General features: G+C 39.8%; 1 long non-coding RNA gene across 1 annotated transcript in view; it reads right to left on the bottom strand.

Moving 5' to 3' along the window:
- LOC112835296 (uncharacterized) overlaps positions 1-25432 on the bottom strand; it is a 50660-nt gene extending 25228 nt beyond the window's left edge. The window contains exons 1-2 of the long non-coding RNA XR_003211169.2: positions 25315-25432; positions 20987-21119 (exon numbers count right to left, since the gene is read on the bottom strand). This is a non-coding gene — a long non-coding RNA (uncharacterized lncRNA). The remainder of the gene's footprint in view (positions 1-20986; positions 21120-25314) is intronic.
- Positions 25433-26476: the final 1044 nt, after the last annotated feature.

The following is a 26476-nucleotide window of genomic DNA, read 5'->3' as shown; positions in this document are numbered from 1 at the left end:
AATTGTCTTGACTTCTGACCCTTGTCATCTCATCCTTAAAATGGGGTTAACAACAATTGCACAGTTGTTTTGGGGTTAACTTACATAATCTATCTACATATATGCATATATATATATATATATATATATATATATATATATATATATGGTCTTGCCCACCAGGGTAATACTCAATAAATGGTAGCTATAATTATAAAAATCAGTTGCCCATTTACTACCTGATAGAAGTTTATACCTCAAAAATAGATTAACTTTTGAAAACCAAGCTAAGTCAATGCTCACACAGTAAAAAATATCTTAATGGCATAAAGATCTCTCTGAAAGTAATTATCTGAAATTCTCATTCCTTTTTAAATTACCTCTGAGGGGAAAAAAAGAGGAGTGGGGTGATGGTGTTTTCAAACTAGGACCTACGGGCCAAGTCTCCCCTGAACTTGTTTTTGTAAATAAAGTTTTATTGGAACAGTCATTCCAATTCATTCATGTACAGCTCATGGCTGCTTTGGTGCCACAAGGGCAGAGCTGAATAGTTGCAACTGAGACTATACGATCTCCAAAGCCTATGATGTTTCTTCTCCGGCCTCTTACAAAAAAAGCTTGCCAACCCCTGATTTAGAACATAGGTTATATTACTCCTATTATGAGAGAAAAAATTCCATTACCTTTTGACCACACTTAATAATTGTAACATTATACCAAGCAGCAATACTGATGTCACTTACTGGGGCGGATGCCCAGACAGACATCTGTGGAGGGACTGGAAAGTGAAGACACTTCCAATCTCCAGAGGAGTCTGGGGGGAAAAAAAAAAGAATCTGGCAGCAAATGATAATATGGGAGGAAGGGAGAGAAAAAGATCGTTACTACAAAGAATAGACACCAGGTTTTCTTCCCCTGGAAAACTTAATTGCTCCAAACAGGGCCAAGGCCAGGAGGAGACTAAAGACACTCATCTGAGGCACAAAATGTAATTGGGTGGGGACCAAAATCTTGACTCAAGATCAAGAATATTTTGCAGACTTTAAGAAATCAAAAGTAATGCAAATAAGTCCATGATGAATAAAATATCAGAATTTTAAACAAAGACGAGATCAGTACCGCTGATTATTTTCTTTAGCCTCACACTCTAATACTGCGCCTCACAGTGCTGGCCCAGCTTGATTCCCTTGTAACTACGCCAACCCATGTCTTCTGGAGCAGGATTCCAAAAGGATGAGCAGTAAAACAACCAGAGAAATTTAAATACAGGTCTTTAGATATGTGGGCAACACAATTCCTGACACAACTTTATTTTGATCTCCCACCATCCTTTCAGACTTTATTCAATGTGGGTGATCTTCAGCTGCCCCAGGAAGCAAGTCCCAGCAGGCTCGTGATCTTTCTGCACAGTCTTAGGTATTAGGCAGCACTAAGATCTTTTGCGAACACAATCTAAATCAGAAATTAGAATGACCAGTCTCATTAAAAATAAAAATAAACAAAAACTAATTAAGGGCAACAATCCTCTCTTGGCAATTTACCCCTTTCTCAGGCTTCCAGCCTGAGATACAAAGGTGTGCCCTTCTTCCTCATTTCCTTGCCTTGTGATTCAACCCTTGCTCTCAACTCATCCCAGTTTGCTAGTTTGTTTCTTATAACTATGAGTAGATGGAGGAAGGAGTAGGAAAAGCTACCAAGTCCCCAGAAATACCACTTAACACAGGCTTTGTGCAAGCTTGGCCTCAAAGGTTAACTGGGGACCCTGCAGCCCCCACTGCAGGTTCCTTGGATATTCCCCTGCTCCCAGTCTCTGACTTCAGTTCACTGGACCCAGGGAGATGTGGAAAGCCAACTTAAGACTCCTTCCTCAGCCCCAAAGGATCCAGCATTTATTTCCAGATTCTCGTTGTTGTGGGCCCTTTGTTCTCCTACTTGTACTACTTTACCAGACCCAAGGCAAACCCACCCATCTCTCTCTTCTCTTCATCCACATCTGGTCCATAAAAACACGTCCTCACTTTTTTGCCTTGATAGACACCAGGAAAGCAGGGGAACCCACAGCAGCCACCTCTTTCCTGCTGGCATAGAAGTGACAGCCCAACCTTGCAGGTCTCCAAACTACAGGGAACACAGAGGTTCCACGGGAACCCCCTCCCTAGACTGGAGGGTGGGCCATCGCATCAGAGCACTGACTATACAAGGAAATCTCTTCCCAAATCCTTTCCTCTTTCCACTCTGACCGATTTTTATAATCCTGAAGTCTGGTTGAGGAATACAAAAATCATGGAACAAGTTGCCCAAAATTTCATCTATAAATTCTCCATCTAGACGGTATGCCTGATGCCCACTTTGGTGTCACGTTGGACCATAGTAAAACCGAGGCACAAATACTTCCATTTTAATATCTGGCGATAAGATATTCCTAGAGGTACAGGGACAGGAAAATAGGCTAGGGTGGTGAGGTTCCAGAAGACTAACTGCCCAGAGAGTTTGCATAATAAATGCAACAACAACAGCCCGTGCTCAGTATATTGCGCTTTGAGTGCAGTTGGGGAAACTAGAGCAACAGCTCTCGCTCACCTTCCCACTTAAGGGATGAAATTTTCCTCAGCGGATAACATTAACGATCGGAGTATTGCGCTGTAGAACTTTGGAATTTAATCTATCCATATGGATATTTTAGAGGTGCTTTTTTGAGTGCTGTAAATCTTAATTCCTAAGTGCATCTTTGAATAACAGATGCTAAAATACGTACAGTACAAATAAAAGTTTTCACCAGCCTGCACAATTCTAACCGTCTTCCTTACGTTTACTAATGCCACCTCTGTGCCTTCTAGACCTCCATTCTCCTTATACTTGCTTCCCACATCATCTGGCCTGCCATCAAACCCGTTCAGAACTGGCCCTCGAACAAATTCCAAGAAAACTCGATCTGAAGTGACATATGGAACTCTTCTATTTTCTCCTAACTTGTTTTCCCAATGAAACACTTTGGTGTGATCTGAGCCACTTTCTTGATCACAGGGGAGCTTTTAAAAAGTTTCTCATGTGAAGTTTTCAGGGTCCATATCATTCATTGCCTACCTTTTATTATTATCATTATTAAAGAGAAAATATTCAGTCCTGTGAAACAAATGCACCATCCAGGAGATAAAAGTGATAGTGGCAAGGATAAGAAATGCAGTATGATTTTTACTTAAGTTCCCTCGACTGGATCCCTGCACACTGCTCTAGCCCTCAAATTAGTCTTCTCCATCACTCTCCACTTTGGAAGAAGCGGTGACATAACACTCGCTGCCTAATGCCCAGTCCCACTGCTCTCTCCTAGCATCCAGTTCTGTACCGCAGGCTTTTCCAGGCTACTCTTCTGTGATCTCCACCTGTCTGCCTGGAGCTCTGGAGAGTTCCACAAGGAATCAGCACAGTCCAGCATGGAGCCCAGGGCAAAGCGCTTAACAAAGCAACCCAGGAACATTCTGGAAATCCTTCTCATTCTGCCATGACATTCAACTATAAGAGCTTTGCTGCTATTACATCTTGGTCCTTTATTTCTCAATGTCTCTGAAGATCCTTTTGTCAATTCTCCCAACTCTTTATTTCTAACATAAATGAAAACATCACGGAAGGCAAGGACAGTAAAAGCCTAGATTGAGAAAAATATTCCCTCTTCAATGTCTGTGTGGCTCTGAGAAATGAGGAAACCTTTTAAAACAGCTATGAGGCTATCTGCAGTCTTTCCATTTTGATTTTCTCCACTCAACAAACATGATTACTAAGAGAGCTCATGAGTTCAGAAGGATCACAAAAGTGGCTAAGGAAAAAGAATATGAAGATGCCTTCAGAGTCCTTCTGCCCCAGACCCTAACCATAGTACCATTAATCTCCTCCCTTTAAGTTAAAAAGGCCTGGAGGCATTATTTATATTTACCTATTTTCAGCCTATACTTTCTGTGAACTCAATTCAGTGACTATACCCAGAAAGCATAAAATACCTGGGGGAAAAAAAAAGGAGTCAGAACGATAACCAACAGTTCCAATACCCAGATGTTTGAGGCTGTGCAGATAAAGCAGCCAGGGGGTTTCTGCATTCCTACCAGATGCTTTCAAATTATGCATACTGACCTCCAACCTTTGTTTTCAGGTGCTCAGGGACATAATTCTGTGAGGTAGAGAAATTCAGAGTTGTGGCCCTGACATACCTCTTCCCTTTATTTAGTTACCTACCATTTCTTGGTTAACTAAAATATACCTACAATGCTCTGAAAGTAAGTTCTCCCCAAATTATTATATCGTTTACAAAATATTTGCAATACAAAAATGGTCTTGTAACTGACAAGCTTCAAAAGAGGAACAAATAAGCCCAGTGTTCTTGGGAATTTTCCCTTCAGTATCTCCAGCCCTGGTTTCTTGGGGCCAGCCTCCTATTTACCCCAAACAAGGCAGGTCTGTGAAGGCAAAGATTCTTGTGAGGATCTAAGCGTGCACTGAAGATACCTTGGGCTTACTTGTCAGCTATGTAGTTTGGTATGGGCTGTGTGACATAGGTGGAAAATTGCTGCATTATATCAAGCTGTTAACTCTGAGGCTTAGTGTTAATCCAGGACTCACTGAACTTTTTCATTTAACCTCTAAGTGCTAATCTTCTTCATATGGGATTGCTCCTTTCCCTCCAACGTTCGCGACCTAGATACACAGAGCAAGTCTCATCCACTACTCATGGACTCCTACTGATGATTACTTTTGTGTGTTCAACCTGCTAAATTCTAATGCTGTATATAATTCCTTAGCTGTGTTCCCCAAACTATTATGTGATCAACTCAAATGCCAACTGTCCAGAATTTATTAAAGCAATAGTCCGAAATGATGCTTTGAGCAAAAAATGGCAGAGAGCACTGATGTCTCAAATGATTAAAACTAGCTTGCTAGTGTTATTTTGTATTTGTCTTGTCTTCTTTGCTTTTGTCAGGTCATCGCTGAAGATGAGATGCATGAAAAGTGGGATATTCTTCATTCTATGCTTTATGGATCCACATGAATAGGTGGTTCAGTTGAAGGAAGGTAGTCACAATGATAAAGGAAACAGTACAAATAGAGGGACTTGGTTCTCTAGTTAGAAAAAAAAAGAAGGAAAAAGAAAAACTCATTTAATGATGCCAACCCAAGATTTCTGAAAAGTAACAGATCTTTATGGAGCAGTTGGTGGCAGGGGAGTGAAAACATTCTCATGTGGGGCTGTTGTTTAAGTGCAACAGAAATGCTCTGTTTACCTTCTTTCTTTTATGAATTCATGGCAACGGCCTTAGGGCAGAAATATCGGAATCCATTGCCAGAGGACTGCTTGAGATGGCATGATTGATTAGCACTCCATCAACCCTCTATCTCTTCTCAGATCACATCTAACAGTGTGCTTCTTCCCTTTTTCGTGCCTTTTAATTTTGCTCAGTCGCATTCCAGGCCTTATGGCTGGATGCGTTTATTTATTCTCTCCATGATTTCTTTTTTTTATTTTTTTTTTCCTATCCTCTTAACCAAACACATTTTTAACATCCTTTAAAACAGAGCGGCTTTTGGGTACAAACTGCACAAAATACTCAATGGTAAATAATGTCCTGATTAACTGATTCTATCCAGGTTGCTAAACAATGATGTTTGCTTAGCCATGGCATGGGTTCTCACAGATAAGTGCATAGACAGTACCTGACCATAAGGTTGGCGAAAGATTTTTGTGTATTACAGTGTGTGCCCAAGAATCCACTCTAAGTGTTAGATTTTATGAATGACCTAGGTGTGCCAATGAGAGATCTATGGAGTCAGTTCTAAGGCCTGATAACCCAGCGATGGAAGCAATGATACTTAGTCATGATTAGACCCCCGGGAGAATGTTTCTCTTCTCTAGAGCAGCTACAGAGAATTGAGTAAAATTGCCCAGGGATATCTACCCAACCTCTTTTTGGAAAAAGCCCTGTCCTACCCCCTTCCTTAATGCCGATTCTCACTCCTTGCTCAGCACCAGCTGTAGTTTTCAACAGTAGTAATGGAGAGCTCATCGCCAAGGCTGCGGGTGGTGAAGAAGAAGGGCAGAGGGTAGAGCTCACTCATGTCTGGGGCCCGACAGCACATAGCCTTGTCCCACCAAGTTGTAACTCAGATTTCATTTCCCAATTGAAGCAATATTAGGACCAATAGGTATGTATAGTTGAAGGAGCACTCCTAGTAAACACCTCCGGTAAACTGTAAGTGACACAGATTTGTTGACTGATGTGCAATTTCAGCCTTCAAGAATTTTATTGTTTTAAGTAGGAAACCAGGTTGCCAGTACTGATAACTATCAAAATAAAGCTTTTGTTGGGGAAAGGAAAGTACATTTGTTGAGTGACTGCATTTCAGGCACTATATTTCAAAAAGGCCTTCAAAACAGGTATTTTTATCCTCATTTCATAGATAAGAAAATTGAAACTCGGAGAAGTTAAGTACATTGCCCAATGTGCCATCTCTAATAAGTATTGGAGTAGAGACTCAAATACAGCCGTTGTTTGTCTACAAACCACATGCTTTTCCAACTCTCCTGGCTGGTAATTTCAGAATACAACTTGTTCACGGATTGGAAATTGCCAATATTAAAAAAAAAAAAAGTGTGATCATGACTTTATTTTGCCATAAACAAAAAATAAAACAAAAAGAACAAACCCACAATCGTGCCAACAGAATAAATCAAACTGTTTTCACTTTCCTATATTTCCTTTCAGCCTTGTTTGTGTTCAAATTTTGACTCAGCAGCTTAAAACCCACAAGACCTTTGGTAAATTAGTGAATTTCTTGATCCCTCAGTTTCTGCTTCTGTGGAAATGAAGGCAGTAACAGTACCTTCCCCAGAGTACTGTTCTGAGCATTCAAAAAGCACGTGAAGTGCTTGGGTGGTCCCTGGCATATGATGCAAAGTCAGTCAGTGATATGTTATCATTACTTATGATCACAGCAGTGTAACCACCTACTCTTACTCAGTTTCATGATATGACTGATCTATTTTCCTGTGAGCCTCCTCCAAATAAGTAGCAGGAAGAAAAATGTAAACTTGACAATTATGAGAAGTCTGTGCCTAGTCAGTATCTTTCAGGTAAAAACTGAGTTTGAGATTCCCCTCACGCACACCTCTACCACCGCACCGCTCCCCAATATGGCAGTCGCTGGTGAGTCCACAGGGCATTTTGGACTTGGAGTCCACATGGTGCCTTAGCGATCACTGTTGGTCTCTGCTGAGAAAAGGTTGGCCTGGTTTCTTCTTGGATCTTTTATTAATTTCCTATTGCTGCTGTAACAAATTACTACAAACTTATTGGCTTAAAAACTAAAAAATGCAGCTATATTATTTTACAGTTCAGGAGGGCAGAAGTCCTAAAATCAAGGTTTTGGCAAGGCTGTATTCCTTTTGGAGGCATTGGAGGAGAACCTGTTTCCCTGCCCTTTCCAGCTTCTAGAGGCGACCCACAGTTCCATGGCTCATGACCACATCACTCTGACCTCTGCTTCCATCATCACATCTCCTCCTCTGACCCTGACACTCCTGCCTCCTTTTCAACCTTCATTAGGGCCCCTGTGATTACATTGGGCTAACCAGGATAATTTCCATCTCACGATCCTTAACTTAGTCACAGCTGCAATGCCCTCCTTTGCCAACAAAAGTAGAATATTTACAGGTTCTAGGGATTAGGATGTGGACATGCCTAGGTGGGCCATTATTCTACCTACCAAATGCCCCTCCATACTGGTGTCCACTAAGCAAGTAGCAGTGCATTTGTGATTTGTTTTTTGCCTCAAACTGAGAATGGCAACCTTTTGTTTTTGACACCACCTTAATCTCACCCTTCTGGGTTTTAGTCACAGCTTTTAAGTAGCTCCTGGTTAAAGTGAACCTCCCATGGATTATGTGTCAAGATCATCTCCACCTCAAGGCAAATACTTTCATGAAAGGCTCTCGTTTTAGCTATTCTCTTATTCTTCCACAGTGCATACTGCACAGTCTCTCACTTTGGGGCCCGTTCCATGGCAATGGGAGCTGATGGAGGCTCTAACTCACAACTGTGCCTCTGTGCAAGCTTACCACATCACCACTCCCATCCTGCTGGGTCTGCATCATGTTGCTGCAAGGTTACTAGGCATGGCAGACTTCTCCTTTTCCCCCACCCCAAGTCCCACAGGGAAAGTAGGACACAAAAGGCTCTTTGCTTTTGGCTTTCTTGTCGCTGTATCTGGTAACACCCACTCCCTCAAAGATTGTAGCCTGGGGGGGGGGAGGAAGTGGGGAGGCAATGATAGGATGGCCTCATTATTTCACTTCCCTTAACTCCCTGTCTCCAACTTACCACACTCACAGGACGTGTCCTCCATGTCACTTCCTTTTCTTTCCTGAGGAGTTATTTGCTCTGCTCTCTATCCCAGAGCCAAAATGCGGATTGGGGGGGGGGGGGGTCCTATTGATAATGAAAAATCAGAAAACACTGTCTTTGCTATAGGGACCATTTTTTATTTTATTTGCATTATTTGCTTCCTCATACTAATGTTTTTTGGTTGGCTAAATAATCTTTGTAATTATTATTTCTAATGACTACATAATAGTTCTTCATAGAAAGAGACATTTTAAGCACCCCAGTAGTGTGAGGGTTATGTATATTGTACACAGAGTTATTTTTTAATTTCTCCGAATCTTTTTTCCTTAAGATAAATAACCTTTAATTGGAATTACTGTGTGAAGAATATAAAAGCTTACAATTCTTAAACCATATTTTCGTATTGATTTCCAAAAAGCTTATTCCCATTTATACCGCTGCAGTATGAACATATGTACTTCTCACAGCATGTTTTTTAGCTTATATGATCACTTTTTTAAATGTTGGGATAATAATGATAACAACTAAGCTTACTGAGCCTTATTCTGAGCCAGGTAGTATGTCAGCAGTTTTCATGTATGGTTAATACATGCACAAGAATACATGAGATGCTCATAGTATCCCTGTGTCATATTTTTACCCCATTTAACAGATGAAAAACCTGAAGCAGGGAGATCAAGTAATTTTTCCAGGTTTGCACAGCCAGAATATGAGGTAATGTCAGAGATGCTTTAAATTTAATTTCTTTGTAGCTTAGTTGGATATTTTTCCATATGTGTGCTAACTAATTATATCTCCGCTTAAGCAAACTCTTAAGGGAGCTTCACTGTTTGTTTTTTTAACCAAAGAAACGTCAGCTTTTTATATAATAATACGCTAACCTTTTGGCTGTTATTTTTGTGATAGAAATTTTCACAGTCTATTATTAATAACTTTTTATATGTTTAGTCTACCTGCTATGCTAAAAATACGATTATTCATATAACATTTTACTGGTGGTTTTAAAAGAAGGAATATAAGGGGAAATCTTGTAGAATGATTTCTAAAAAAAAGTAGCCTCCTGGGACTTCCTAATACTCAAAATTACACATAATATCTAAAAGGACATTTCAACACATATAACATTAACTTTAATTTATATCACCTGGCATGCAGTGAGCCATATTTCTTTCAATGGCTAAGCTGTTGCCAGGTTCTAAATTAGGTCCCTTCTGGAAGCTGCATTAACTCCTTCAGGATAGCACTGCAGCAGTGAGCACAACAGATACCGCCTCAGGAATGGCAGGGAGGTTGGATTCGCCAGAGAGAGCAAGATCCCAGCCAGGGAAAGCCACACGCATGGTCACTGGATGCCTGCCATCCTGCCAGGCTGCCCGCCCCCTGGGCTGTCCACAGGGGCTGTTTTTGGTTCAGCTGTGACTAGCAGCATAGCTGGCTGGCCAGGTGACTCATCAGCACAGTATATACCTGAGAGGTAAATGGAGATACGAAGCTGACAACGTCCTGATCTGTTTGTGACAGAATGATAAAATGTGTCAAGTTGGCTTATTCTACTACAAAGCTTCTCTGTTTCCTTTGTCCCCTTCTACACCATCAATTGCCCCCACCTTTGCTGCCAAGCTTCTAGTACATCCACACACTCCTGCCTAACTCATCACACACAGACTCCAGAATCGATTCTAGCATCATTTATCCAATCAAAATGTTTATTAAGCGCCTATGTGCTAGCAGTCAAAACTACAACAGTGATCAAGATGTGGTCCCTGCCCTTTAGGAGCTTACATTTGACATCTTAGTGGGAATTCGGTCCATGCACTGCCTCCCAAGAGTATTAAGAAGCAAACCTTCTTTCTTGTAAATTAAATTTCATGTATCAGTAGTTAAGACGTTGGTGATAGCTTCAGTGATAAAAGAGCCTTCGTGCTGCCATCTCAAATCTCTCTCCCTCTCTCCTTTGTCTCTCTTGCGCTCTCTCTCATCTTATATCCCTACACACATTCTCAATCCCTATATTGAGACCTCACAACTCCCAGTGTCTTCTAATTTGTTGTGGAAGGAAAAGTGCATTGAGTGTCAAATTCACCATATTCACCATACTACTTATCCAATGAAGAAATCAACAATAAAATGCTTTTCCAATGTAAAGTCTGCATTGCATAAAAATGAGGAATATTTAAATGAAAATAGAGACAGAACAACACTCTGGAAAATATATTTTGAAACTGTACACACTCAGTGAATAACTTCTGACGGCTACAGACCATTCTAACCTTTATCTTCAGAAGGGAGCAATTACTCACAGCCACGTGGCATATATGAATTATCACTACTCACTTGTGAAAGCAAACATGTAAATGCCACTGTAGGCAGTAATGGTCATGCACTATCACTCTACTTTTAATAGAATATTTGTATTGATACAGTTAGTAAATTTAAAAAGATATTATTTTTATGCCATAAAGAAACTGTTGTATTACAAGGGAAAGGCAAAAGAAAGAAAAAATAAAAATAAGCATGAAAGAAGACAGTAGGGAAAGAGACGAAAAATAGAGAAGAAACATAACAAAACTCATACTGAGTGGTTGGGAATGCTAGGTGTTTTTACATACATTACCCCATCCAGTATTTATTTTTATATCCAAGAAATAAGTATTCTTCACCTCTGTGTTAGTGTTCTCCACAGAAACAGAATCAATAGAATAAATAAATGTATGTACGTATACATAGAGAGAGGCAGAGACAGAGACCGAGATAGAGAGACAGAGAGATTTATTTAAAGGCATTGGTTCATATGGTTGGTAAATCTGAAATCTGAAGGGCAGGCCAGAAAGCTGGAAAATCTAGCAAACTGCTATTGTCTGATGTTTTGAGTTTGAAGGCTAGAAACTCAGGTAGAATTTCTATGTTGAGGTCTGGAAGCAAAATTCCTTCTGCTTCCGAAGACATCAGTCTTTCAAGGTCTTCAACTAACTGGATGAGGCCCACCCACATTATGGAGAGTAATCTGTTTACTCAGAGTACACTGATTGAAATGTTAATCACCTCTTAAAAATACCTTCACTGCAGCAACTACACTGCTATTTGACAAAAAGCTTGGCACAGTAGCCTAGCCAATTTGACACGTAAAATTCATCGTCACACCCTCATTTTTCGAAATGGAGAAATGGAGGCTCAGAGATGCTAGTACCCCATCCGAGGGCACATAGGAATTTCAAAAAAGCAGCAGTGTACAAGCTTTGGAAAAATGTTTGCGAACGCATCCCAGCTGCAATAATTACTAGCTGTGGGAACCTGGGGAATTAACTGAGCCTCAGTTCTTCCAATTGTAAAAGGGATTCTTTAGCATAATTTTCCTGGTTGTTGTATGGATTCAATGAGATAAAGTATTTGATACTATGCATGGAAGAGAAAGAGACCTGTGATAAGCAGGTGCTTCTACTTTACCACCCCTCACAGGGCAGAACCAGATTCAAATTCAAGGTTGGCTGGCTTCAAGCTAGTCTGCTAATTAAAAAAACTCATATCCCAATGTCAAGAATATAAAATACTAATTTGTTTTACGCAGAGTTATCACATGCTGTATAGTTATGCTATTTCTTTAGCAAACACTGGCGTTTCATCAGGTCTGAGAAGAGAAGGGGGATAGAGGGTGCACACAGAGGAGTAATATAAACAAGTCAGGATGACGAGGTTATTACCCTCAGAGGAGCTTAAATCTAGTCTGGAAGACAAACAGATATTTGCATCACATGTCACACGAAGTCCAGAGCTTGAGCCGCTCAAGGGCATGTTGCAGCCCTGTCAATAAGGCCTATGCCACATTCAGATATCCCCTCATCAAAATGATTGACACCAATAAAAAAGAATAACGTGTCCGTTATCATTTCCAGTATTTTTGTGGAAGCACAGTCTCTGCAGGGATATAGGGACCATCTCGGTAAGGTACGGTAAACACAACATACACGGTGAATAAAATTGTTAGGTCATTATATATGTTCATGATGCAATAACAATAACCCTACGAAATTACAGGGGTTAGTGACCAGCTTGTTGTAGCCCTAGTGCCCACTTTTTACTTGGGTGTTAAATAACAAACGTTAACCTGCGAGTCATAATCTGTTCTGTTGGGATCATTATTTAGTAAAGCATACTTTTCGTGTATATATGGGTAGGTACAAAGGTACGGCTCTGCAATAAGCAATCTATTTTCTTCACTCTTTAGGTTAAATAACACATGTAACCAGAGCACCCTTCCGTGTTACGTTTTAACCCATTACCTGCACAAAAGAAGAAAAAAGAATAATAAAAGCAGTTAACTACAAATTTACGAAGCTCCCTTCCTAAAATTCCCTAAAAGGACAGTTTACCACCCTCCTCTGTGTTGTGAACATCTTCCTACAACTCATAGGCCATCAGTATTAATTAATAATCATGACACCTTGGTGTTGACATACGAAGTGGAATTTAATTCACAAATGCTTATGTTCGCTTTGAGCCTAAAACTCTCATTTTTCCTAAGTAAATAACTGTTTCAGTGCAATCTTAGGTTCCCCACTCTCGCCTACTCCATACCATCCACCATCCCTCTAGCGAACTCCGAGAAATGATTCAGTTCTTCCCTCCTCTTCAAAGTTTTTTTCTGTCCGTTCCCCCTTCATCCAACTGAATGGTGGCAGATTGCTCCTCCCCAGTGCGTACCCCCTGTGCACTGTATGTCGTGCATCTGCAACACTTTCGTTTTAGCTGACTCCTCGTAAGCTGTATGTTTCTTGGGGCCAGATGCTGTATTTGATTCATTTTCTATTCCCAATGCCTAGAGTGTATCTGGAACACATTAAGTAACTAATACTATTTGATAAATAAATGAATGGGGGGGAATATCACAGTCGCTCCCAAAAGTGCTTTGACTGCTTCCAGCTGGTAGCTTTTGCACTGGAGAATTCATTGCAATGAATGTGAGTCTCTTGGAATCAGAATATGAGAGACAGAAGAGACTTCAAGAACCATCCAGTGCCTCATCTTACAACTAAGGGAAACTTGACCCTCAAAGTTTACTATTCTAAGATGACACAAATTACAGGTACCAGTCCCAGGACCAGAATTTACATCTCCTAACAATTTGTCAGATACTCCTTGACCCTCTACAATGCTGTCTCTCTTGAAAGTGAAGTAAAGTGCATTTCCTTTCAAAGACGTTGTATATTGACATATCTATTAATTCACAATGGCAATCCTCTCACAATCAGTGAGCTTCTTATTACAGCATTAATTCTGCTCTTCCCAAAGGTCATCACTTTTTTAAAAGATGCCTTGAGACAGAGTTTCTTAAAGAGACATACTCAAGACTTTAGGGTTCCTGTTTTATACATAAATATTGAGTGGATACATGTCATTTTTCTCAGTAATAGGTAATACGTGTGTAAAATATATACATTTTACCAATGTAGGTCTTTTTTAAAACAATAATATGCAGCCTTCTGTACTCAGATTATATTGTGCACTTAGGGGCATCTTTTGTTACTGTCTGTTGTATTAGCCGCAACTATAAAAATAACAATTTCAAGGAAGTGAACTTATCTGCACAGTAGAGATTTTCCAATTTTTGAAAATTGAGTCCTTTATGATTTTCTTACATTTGTTTATTTATTGAGAGAGAGAGTGCACAAGTGGGAGGGGCAGGGGAGAGGGAGAGAGAATCTCAAGCAGACTCCCTGTTGAGCACAGAGCCTGACACAGGGCCTTGATCCCAGGACCCTGAGATCATGACCTGAGCCGAAACTAAGAGTCGGATGCTTAACCCACTGCACCACCCAGGCGTCCTTGAGTCATTTATGATTTGATGGCTAACATAATCATCTCTAGGTCTGGTAATTCCACTCAGTACTTTGATTTCTATGTGTGCTGGCAAGACCCAACAGCAGCATGCAGGCTCCCCTCAGCAAGAACAGCTAGAGATCACAAGACAATGGATGACAGAATGTCAGTGGAAGGATGCTTTCTTTTAAAATGTTTAAGACACATTTTAAAGTCTGAATTGTCGATTTCAAAAGAGAACACTTTTATGTTTTTTTATATTTATATTTCTGTATTTGTTAAGGTTTAAAAGTTTATATCAAGTCAGCTTTAAAATGACAAGGAATGGTTGGCCTTCAAATAATAAATTAAGATGTAGGTTTGGAGTTGTTAGGACGTCAATCATTCTGACAAACAAGTTTCACTGCTGAATTAAGCTTTAAATTTTTATATATCTGACTGCCAGTTGGGAATGTTTGATGTAGTCCCCAATTCTCTGTAAAAATGCTATTTTCAACAGAGAGTCCAAAATGTTGTGTGGTTAGTAATGGCAGTGCACACATGCATCAGATTCGCCAACGGACCACCGCCCACATGTCTCTTCAAGAGGGTAAGTGACCACCCTCTCACTGACCTCAAGAGATATTTTCATCCTGAAAACTAGCAGGCTAAGAAAGCACTTGCATGAAATTGTACTGTGTAGCACAGAAGGTGAAAGACAAAAGAAATCATTAAAAGTATCAACCACGACCCCCAACATATCACAAATACAAGTGAACCAACATATCACTAGTTAGTGCCACAACGGGACCAAAACCAGGTTTCCAAATTCTCTCTACTCTCTCTACTTGGACCTTCTTTTTCAGGTCCACACCCTCATGACAATTCTTTCTTCTAAAAGTCTTAAGGTATATTCCCTCTTTAATAATTTAGTAGTATCTGTTTTAAAGTGAATGAAATGTCCATACCATGTACTCAAACACAGAATTCAGAGAAGTAATTCCATGCCATGTTTTGTGAAAGATTTTTGTTGAAACACTATCAGTCTTGGAAAGCAAAATAAGAATAGATTTTATTTTTTCAACACATTTGATGAAATATATTTGTTTGTCCCTCAACAGTGAGGGAGACTACTGAAACGGCTTGACCTTTGGAAGAACAAGAATGCAGGGTAGTGATCATGAAATGAATTCCTGTCAAAGATATAGCTCGATGATCTAAAAATTAATGTGCTTGTTTATAAAACAACTAGAAGATAGCCTGTAAATATAAACAGTAGGAGGAGAGGCAAAAGAGTCACAGTCCATGTCATCTGTATTGTGCTTTGGGTTCAGAAAAACAAAAATCCTCAGTAGAAATGTAGAACTATATTTGCATAAATGTAAAGCTAACCTAAAATTATTTTACTCGAGAAGAAAAAAGTCCAAGTAAATGCTTTGCATAGATAATTTACACATAACTGGATGATAAACAAAGAAAAAGATGCTCGACCTCACTCCCAGTTGGGCAAAAGTAAAATAAAATACAATTTTTCACCTACCCTACTGCAAAAACTATAAAGATTCGTAATCATTACTGTTGAATATTTTATGGGAAATCAGACATTTACATTTGGAGAGGGTGAACATATAAACAGACAGAGCTTCTTGGAGAACAATTTAGTATCACCAATCCAAATTTTTAAAATATACATCCCCTCTGACCAAGGAATTACATTGCCAGGGGTTTCTCCTCCAGAATGTGCACAAAGCTATGTCTTTAGAAAATGGTCATTACACTGTTGTCAAAGTATAACTTTAAGAATACTCTCAATGGGATGCCTGGGTGGCTCAGTTGTTAAGCATCTGCCTTTGGCTCAGGTCATGGTCCCAGGGTCCTGGGACCAAGCCCCGCACTGGGCTCCCTGCTCAGCGGGAAGTCTGCTTCTCCCTCTCCTACTCCCCCTGCTTGTGCTCCTGCTCTCACTACTCACTCTCTGTCAAATAAATAAATAAAATCTTTAAAAAAAAAAAAGACTACTCTAAATGTTTTCCGATAAATACATTATTGTGCATATATGTGGAATATTATGAAGCCAGTAAGAGAAATGAGGAGACCATACCTGTGCAAATGGGCAAAGATCACAAAGATAGGTGAAATAAAAAGAGCCACGATAGAATTCCATTTGCATATTTTAAAAACTGCACCTGTATGCCCATATCCCTAATTTAAGAGTCATGTTTCTATAAACATAAGTGTATAGAGAAGGTCCTAGAAGTATATACAACCAAATGTTAACAGTAATTGCCTTCTAAGGAAGAGAACAGAAACGGAATAAAAGGAAGAAACACATTCACTTTTACTATCACACAAAAATAAATTACCCTCATTTTTTACAAGCATTCATTCATTAAATACACACACACACACACACACACACACACACCCCAATTTAAATTACATCAACCAAGTGCTAGCTGATTTTTCCAATTCATACAAGTTATCAGTAATTAGTGCACAAACTATTCATACTTAACAAGCAGGGTCAAATTGTCAGAAGGTGCTTAAGACAAGTTTTCTAACAAGATTTCTAAATAGATATATATATATATTCTCTATGAGTCTGTTTATACCAGTTAGACTCATAATCTATAATGGATTTGTGAAGTATAGGGAAGATTCTATTCAAATTCTGTCATCATTGCTAAAAGTTCCAAATACCTAGAGCCAAGATTAATGGGAATTTACTAAAATGATGCCATTTGCATCTGTGGATATTGGTGAAAGAAAGACTTCAACCTTGCCGGCTTAAAATATGTCAGGCTATGAAGTCTCCTCTAATATGGTTTTAGCCACATCCTACTTTTAAAGATTATTTGAGTCTCCTTTTTGGAAATTTTTTTATGTCCTAGGCGAAGAGTGGTCAAACTCTTCGCAGCTGACCTTTAATTATTAACCAAAAAGGACTAAAAATGAATTCAACTTAATAGGATAGGCGAAAATAATAACAATATAAATCAAACTAAAACTGAAGAAAAGACATAATTCTAACACAGTATCTGAAAGTTAAAAATTGAAGTCTGTTTTATTCAGAATATAACCACAAAAAAAAATGGCTCTTTGAAAAATTAAAAACATAGTAGAAGACACGAAGAAGTACCAGACAAAAGGCTGCAATGGATGAGCAAAAAGATAAACAGGAATCCTATGTGAAATGAGTGGTGAGGCAGTTCTGCAACACCCCCTCGCTCCCCACTGTCTTACACCTGCCTCAGTCCTTTATTTACTTCAACTACCTCGCCCCTGAAAAAGCTGAACTATGTAACCCTGAGCAAAGAATATAAACAGGCAATTTACAGAAGAAAAATATAAAAGACATAAGTAAATTCAAGAAAATGTATATCATCTCTCACTCAGCTGTTTGGTAAAAATAAAATTATTGACATTAACCAATATTGGTGTGGTAGCAAGGAACAGAGAATTCTTTACTTTATTACATTCATGCCATCTTTTTGGAGGACCTCACGTTGCCATTAATTAAAAATTTTAAATATGTACCACCTTTGAACCAGAGATCCCACTTTTAGGTATTTACTCACAGAAATCATACAAATTCACAATGATATCACTTGAACCATTTTTGATGATAGTAAAAAAATAAAAATAACTTGAATGTCCACCAAGAAGGGGCTGGTTGGATAAGTTCTGTGTTCTGTGAGATGACATACTGACTACTATTCAGTCATTAAATAAAATTAAATAGATCTGTGCTATTGTAGGGGAAAAGTTGCAGAAAATGTTCACGATACAGTCTTACCCTAAAGAAACAAAACAAGACAACTCTATTATGAACACCAGGTAAATGGAATACTACAGACCACTCAGCTGGTCAGTCACAGTACCTAATCCTGCTGGCTCAGTGAATTTACCAACTGTGAATAAATGACTTTTTGGCTGAGGCTATCAGAAAAAAACTACCCCCCAAGTACCTCCCCTTTATGCAAATAAAAGTGCTCTTTAAAAATTCTAAACAGTGTGCACAAATAGTCAATAAACATATGAAAAGGTGATTATTCCACTGGCCATGAGGGGAAAGAAAATTAAAACCACAATGCAATCACATGCACAAGAGAATGGCTAGATGGAAAAGAGAAAACATTTGTAAATGCTGGTGAAGATATTAAGTAACCAGACTCTCATACATGATGGTGGAATATAGTTGATTTAATTTTAGAAAATTGGTTGTGTCTACCAAAATTGACCATTTGCACATATTTATATTTTGGACATAAGAGCATAGAACCAACCAAAATGTGTATTCTTCCAGAAACATACACCAGAATATTCATACCCGCACTATTCCAATAGCCCCAAACTGAAAATTATGCAAATGTCCATTTGCCAAGAGTATAGCATATAGTGTTCAAAAGGGAATCTGTTACCAAGCTGAACATTGAACATATAAGTAATTTTGACGATGACCATAAAGAAGCAGAGCTGAAAAGTTAAGTGTGTATTTCATCCTCTGGATTCCCCTTATGTAAAGGTAACTATGTAGCAGACCAATACACTTTAAGGAAATCCAGAATTGTACTAATAAACAATAAACAACAGAGGTTTTCAGGGGGAAAGCAATATAAAAATCATCCCCCCTTTCATTTTCCATTTCTTTACTGTCTGTTCTACATACAATATGGCAGAGAGAGTCTAAGAACTTTTTTGTCACTTAGTCAACAATATCATGCATCATTTGGCAGACACGGAGTTTTCCAGTGTCTAAGGGAAATAATACGTATGAAGAAATCAGAGCAGTTCTTGACACATAGCAAATACATTAAACCTGAGTTGCTCTTCTCTGTCCTATGCTAAGATATGGCTGAAATAATGATTTGGGGGATGGTTAGATTAGATTAGATATTGTTATCTTGTCATCTAACTCAGTTTCATCAATCACTGAAAGACGCACTCAGAAAGCTCCTTGCTTTCTGCCCGGGAGGTTGTTGTTTCACTTTATTTCACAAAACTAGTCTCATCCATCGACTTCCAGTAACATCCAGAAAACCCCTGGGTTTTGTGTGATGTTTGCACTCCTAGAGAACCCTGGACACTGAGTATGAGCAGCGAACCCATTAGGGAAGTGGCTTTGTTACAATCCGTGTATTCTATTTCATGACTTGATTCCATTTAAAGCAACCCATTTTATCTTTCACTGCCTGATGATAATAACCATCTTTATTTTACAATAAGAAATGAATATTGCATTAATTATGGCTACTTAATCATTTTAGAATACTATAAATGTTTCAATAAAAATTGCAATGCTAATCAAAATATTTCCTGTTTCATTAAAACTATGAACTGTCCCTCATGACTGCAAAATGAGCAATAAAGTTTGATAGCATGGTGCAGTCAAGATTGCCCACTGGATAAGGGTGATTTTTCTCAAAATGTGTTACGTGAATGCATTAAATATTTGATGCTTAATAAAAGCAAAATAACATCCCTTTCCACTAAACTGCCTCAAATACCAATTACATAAGAAAGATTTGCTAAACTAATGATTTTCTAAGTAGCTGCAAAGGCTTGTTTAATTCCTGATGTGTTCTTTGTTCCTCAGGATGGATGTGAGTTGTTGTTCTCAATATTTGGTGGCATCACTTTTTTAGAGCAAGGATTTACTTAACAAGGCCTTTTATTCTGCCTTGGATTTCATACTGATGCTTCTAACAATGAACTCTCAGGGAACACTGCCTCAGACATGAAAGCATTAACACAAAACCAGGGCCCTGTACCTCTCCATTTTAATTATGTGATCTCTGGGCTGCTTTGTCTTAATCATATTTGAGAACATAACAGTATTTGTAAAGGATAGAGCTCCTAGTCTATTGTTGCCTGCAAACATCATCTAGCTTGTTCCCTTTAATGACTCACTTTTCCTGGTGTCCACCCCCTTGTGTAATCCTCTCTCCTTTACTGATTCTGGGATTGGCTATGTAACTTTCTTTGGCCAATGGCACATCAGCAAATGCAGGGCAAACAGAAGCTAGTTAAGTGCTTGTGCATTAGGTCTTACCTTTAGGGGGGACTCCTTTGCCATATGGAGAGATCACATGGACGAGAACTAAGATGGGTTGGCTGACAGTCCCATGCAACCGTCAGACATGTGAGTGAAGTGGTTCGGAACAGGCCAGGTCCAGCCTATCTGCCCATCAACAAATGAGTCCCGCCAACACGATGCGAAGTAGTGATGAAACGCTCTCCGCCTTGCCCAAGTTGCTGACCAGCAGAACTGGGAGCAAATAAATGGTTCCTATTTCAAACCATTAAAAATCACAAGGCTTCCACTCTGTCTTTCCCTATTTCTCTGGGCCAGAAAAGAGACATGGGACTGATGAGCAAGGCTCAATTATGTGAAAGACGACAACGCTTGGAGGAACCTCTCAGGACAGAAATGAAGAGTGTTTTATCTGACCAGGATAGATCAAATAATGGGTGATGGGCATCTCACCCGGGGCCATTGTGACTAATAGCTGTCATCAGACTGGTATACTAATAGAACCACTGAAGACTCTGTCAATATGTCAGCCACCTGAAATTAAATCTAACTCAGTGGGAGTGACACCAAATTGTTTCTACCCACTGAATCAGTTCTCAAAATAGAAATCAGGCTTGGAAAGACAGTTATTTTTTTGCACCCCTCGTTTATACAATGCTTCTTATACAACTATATGTGCTTCAAGTGCCTGACTTCTCTAAATAAAACACAGTTATTAGAGGACATACAACTCTTTGTATTCCCCCATTGTACCAACATATAATTGATCAACTATATAGGACCATTATTGACTGACCTTGGCAGTGCTCGATCTTCTTTGTTCATTATTCCAGTCATTTGGCAATTATTTCCTGAGTATCTTCCATGTGCCCAGCATTGAGCTAGACATTGACAGACAAGATAAGCAAGGTCCTCATGGAACATCCATCCTGGAGGAGAAAAACAGACAATTACCCCAAACATCTTAAAAACATGATTATTAAAAATCGTGTTTTTTTTAAGATTTTATTTACTTATTTATTTGACAGAGAGAGACACAGTGAGAAAGGGAGCACAAGCAGGGGGAGTGGGAGATGGACAAGCAGGCTTCCCGCCGAGCAGGGAGCCCCATGTGGGGCTCAATGTGGGGCTCGATCCCAGGACCTGACCTGAAGGCAGACGCTTAATGACTGAGGCACCTAGGTGCCCCAAACTGTTAAGTGTTCTAAAGGAATGAAACAGGGGCGCCTGCACCACTGGGTGGCGCAGTCAGTTGAGAGTCAGCTCAGGTCTGATCTCAAGGTCATGAGATCAAGCCCCGCATTGGGCTCTGTGTTCAGCATGGTCTGCTTAGGTTTCTCTCTCTCTCTCTCCCTCTGCCCCTCCCCTCCACATGTGCACACTATCTCTCTGTTTCTCTCTCTCTAAAATAAATAAAATCTTTAAAATAAAATAAAATAAAACAACGAAACAAAGTGATTTTAAGAGAGAAAGTGCTAAGAGAAAAGGCTTCTTTAGACAGAGGGTGTCAACAAAGACCTGTCTGAGGACATGATATTTAAGGCCTGAAGAATGAGAGGGAGTCATCCAGGTGTAGTCATCCCAGATGACTAGGTCTAAAAGTTTCTGTGATCATGACTACATGTCAAATGTGGCCTCACTTTTACACACTGTCAGCCAACAGTGAACAAAGCAGGGAAAGACAAGACCCTGAGACTCCTGGGTGCCTCAGTCCGTTAAGCGTCTGCCTTTGGCTCAGGTCATGATCCCAGGGTCCTGGGATGGAGCCCTGCATTGGGCTCCCTGCTCAGCGGGGAGCTCTGCTTTGGCTCTGCCTGATGCTCCCCCTGCTTGTGCTCTTTCTCTCTCTCTCTGACAAATAAATAAATAAAATCTGAAAAAAAAAAAAAGAAAGACAAGACCCTACTTCTATAATCAGTGCAACTGACAATTTATTAAAAAAATATTTGATATTAAGTAGATCAAATTACCTGGTTGGATTGTGTGGGTTTTTTCTTTTCCATTTTTCAACTAGTTGTGATGAAGTTTTATGAAAATACAAGTCTATCTTTATGTTGCTATGTTACTTCTACCCAGCTGTCTATTTAAAAATGTCACTTACGATAAAGCCAGACTCTCTCTCCAAATCAATTCACTTGCATGAATCTTTCCAATGAGTTTGAGTTGATGATACTGTATATATAGATGTCTACTGTGCCATTTTGCAGGTTAAAAAAGTGAAGTAAATTATGAGATGCCTATTCCAGAATGAGAATTGGCACAGGTCTGTTTTGAAGATAAAAAAGAGAGTCGAGAGCTCTTGACTTCTAACATTCAGCTCATCAACCTGAACCTTTTCCTCATATTCGTCTTAAAATTGTTAGTTTCACCCTAGAGAAGGATGTTATATTTATATTTTGGACATAAGAGAGAATTCTTATATAAATTTTTGGCTGAACTAAGTCCATAGAAAAGAAATATCCCAAGTGTAAAAATAGAGTTTGGTGGTAGAAGCAAGCCGTACAGTAATAGCTATTTCACACTTTCAGGAAGTTGATTCCAGCATGGCTTGCAATTACAGGAACAGGGAGACATAAGCTAATTAGTTATTGAGTCCCTATGTTCTTCTTTAAAGAACGCCATCGATCTTTGCCCTCAGAAAGTTATTTTTACACAGTCACATGTGCAAGCTAGTGGGTGACAGACCTCCTGTGGGGTCCTACTTTCAGCTTTGGTCTTTGAAATGAAAATAATCATACTTTTGTTTACAGAGAGTTCGAGTCTTCCACATAGTCTGGAATATGGCTATAATCATCAAGTGAACCATATTTAATTACCTATGGCTAATTTTACTTGTATAGCACTCAAATGTATTTAATATTACCATTTCAAAGCCACGTGGGAGGTCTTTTAACTGCACTCCTTTAAATCTTGATAGCATGAGTCCTGTGGCTACAGTTATGTGTACTATTGCCTCCAAAATGCTGATAAGAGAAAAAAATCAGATAAGAAGGCTTAAGAATAAACCTATTTGGCCACTATGAGCTTAATGAGAGATTATATCTGTTTTAACACTGAAGATACTTTTGTTCTAATACAGTTCATTTGAGACCTTGTGTGCTTCTAGTCCAAGTGTGCATTCATTATCTTAAAAATGAGATAAACGTATTTATACACTCTGCAATTATATAAAATTAAATTTTCTTATACAGAATATTTTAATGCATTAGATTTCTAACCCTTTATTCTATCACAGTACTAAAACTTCAGACCAATATTAAAAGTACAGCAGTAGTTTAGTAGAGTGTCCTTGGAGGTGGAGTGAGGTCTGGGATCTGGAGATGAAAGCAGGACTGTACTGGAGTCTGGTCACCTCCCCTGGTAACCCCTGGTTACCCCTGGTAAGAGAAAGCATAGAGACAAGTCCCCATCGGAAGGAGCCTCCCTGTCCTGGTGTCTTACTTCAGCGGCCTGCTGAGACTTCCAAAGGCGAGAGCAACCACACCCAGCAGGAAGTGGCCCAAGACATTTTGCCACACCAACTGCGTGGGACTTTAAGAGACAATATTTCAACTGCCAAAACCGCATTTCATAGTGATCCCAGGGCTTGTACCATCTTCGCTCGTCCCATAGAAAGCTCCACTCATTTGCGTTATAGCCCAGATTTGATTCTTCGGCGTTATTAGGGCAGTGTGATGAAGGAAAAGGAGTCCTGGGCTCTCCTTCTCCTAAGGACACTCCTTCATATTGGCCATGTTTTATTCAGCTGGATGGCCTTAAAATATAAGGCAGAGGGCTTCCTGTTCTAAAGGGAGGAGATGGGTGTCATATTCTAAAAGCCTTTTCAGCATCATGCAAGCTTGCTACTATAATACCCCTGCTGTTCCAGGATCCAACAAGATGGACAGGTCAGTCCCATGGATTTTTAGAAATGTCTCTTGAAATAACTTGCTTAATCTGCTTCTCAGGCTTACAGGGCCACCACGCCAAATTTCCTATTTATTTCTACCTCATTTTTAATTGAATCAAGTTTATTAAGCAAAGTTACAGTGTGGCTGACAGGCAACACCTCAGTCCAAGAGCTACAAGGTCATCTCTACACAATATGCCAATATTCCCCATCCCAGAATACCACAAATTCTCTCCTTGTCTGGTCACTCCTTTGTTCCACAAAGACACTAATGTTCAACAAAATAAATCTTCGATTGGTTCACACTGATACAAGTGTCAGAATTGGGCAAAAGCATCTAGCATTAGCATTTTCATTACTGGATTTCTAATGTTCCCCCTACTCCAAACCTCCTGCACCCACATCCTTTCCCACCTCAGGAAGACGGTCTTCCTTCCGTACAGTGGCTCACACCAAAAAACTTTATTCACGTCTCTCTCTCGCTTTGCATGTCAATCCATCAGCAAATCCTTTTACTCTGCCTTGGAGAAACACCCAAAATCTGCCTTTGGTATATACCCAAACCCAGCCACCTCTCACCAACCCCACTGCTACCACCCTACACAGAGCTTCCATCTTTCTACCCTTGCTCCCTTACACACAAACTGTATAAACTCGAGAATAGTCCTTATAAAATATGTCAAATCATGTCACCCCCTCACTTGGATCCCCCATGTGTCTCCCCATTTCACTCAATAAAATCCCAAATCCTTACAGCTGCTGACAGTCTTCCTCAATATGTCGAAGATCTCCTCCCTCCCTCCTGCACCTCCTCCCTCCCTGCCGTGGTGCCCTCTCCTATTCCTCTGATGCACTATGCACCTCTGTCTGAAAGGCTCACTTTCTCCGTCACACCTCCCCCAGAAGGCTAACCCCTCACTCATTCAAGTCATTGCTTAAATGTCATTTTCTAAATGAAACCTATTCAAGCTGCCCAGTCCAACCCTGGAAATGGCACCCAGGCTTAGCACCTTAGCATCTTAACCCCCCTACCCTACTCCTTTTTTTTTTCCTCCAACACATTTCTTTTCACCATATTTATTGTTTGTCACATTCCACTAAAACATAAGTTCTAGGAGACGAAGTTCTTGACTATGAGGGCATAGAAGAGTGCCTGACACAAAGCAGGTGTCTCCCCAATAACTGTTGATTGAATTTTCTCCTATGTGGCTCCATCTCAGCTGGAGGGGTCTTACCCCAGTTCCTGGGTGGGGTCTGGGTCTATTCTCGAGCAAGAGCAACCAGGAACAACTGCAGCCTTGAACACTTCCATTGAAAGTTACGATGGACTCCTCCAAATTGAGCACAATCTGTTCAGAGTTCCCAGGAGCTGTCAAAATACATATAAATAACACCCATAAGATTTGGAAACACATGGAATCTCAGAACTAAACATGATCAGTATAGCAGCCTGCAATTTGAGAAGAGTTCTATTATTTTAAAGTCTAGACCAAGAAATCTCACATTTATGTCTGGTGACAATGCTGGTGAGAGATTACTGTCACATATGGAGAGCACTTCCATTTGTGGGCATGAGGTCATGCAGAATTCCTTGCCTGATGACACTCTGCCCGTAAGGCTTCTCCCTCGGTCCTGGAACCCAGCGTAGAACTGAGAAGTCTCTATTCTGAACTCTCCTCTTTCCTATGAACAAGGCAAGCCACATGATAGCATTCGAGCCTCTAAATTCCAGGTCCTGATATTCTCTGCGATTCCAATCTTTGGTTCTTCTTTCAGAATTTCTCTACCAGAGTACAAAGTCAGACCAATTCTGCCATTCCCATAACCATAACTCTTATTCAGAAGTGTTTTCAGCTTGTGATTTCCAATTACCAAAGTCAAGTCTCCACGTTATGTCCACATTTGGGTCAAATCCCTCTCTGCAGGCTTCAGAATTTGGCATTCCACTCATTTCTTCCTAAGTCTGCCCCTAAGGAGCCACGAGAAAAATGCATGATACTCCCCTCCAGCTGCTCTCCCAAACTGCTTTCCTCAGCTTCAAAATTCACTAGAACATGAACGATGTTTCCCATGTTAATGGTAACACACACACACTGCTAGGTTATCCCCTTGTCCAGCTGCTACATCGGATCTGACCCTGCTTCCCCCGAGGTCCTCAGTCACTCAGAAGTTACCTCACCCCTTCAGCTCGGCCTTATAAACCTTAAACTATTACAGTAAGAAGAGACCCATCTTCTGAATCTGAATGTCTCCTGACCTGTTTGCTTTCCCACAGTTTCTGTATTGACTTCAATAATCATTTTTTCCCATTTTCTTCTTGAATTCCCAGAAACCCCCTTTCAAAATCAAAGCAACAATTTTCTGTGCACATGCCAATAATCATATTTGGTGGCCAAG

Source organism: Callorhinus ursinus, unplaced genomic scaffold (genome assembly GCF_003265705.2).
Source record: "Callorhinus ursinus isolate GAN/ISIS: 27379988/994484 unplaced genomic scaffold, GSC_fseal_2.0 scaffold11, whole genome shotgun sequence".
NCBI classification, from domain to species: Eukaryota; Metazoa; Chordata; class Mammalia; order Carnivora; family Otariidae; genus Callorhinus; species Callorhinus ursinus.
The sequence above is the reverse complement of the archived record's forward strand: the minus strand, read 5'-3'. Positions and strand labels throughout refer to the sequence as shown.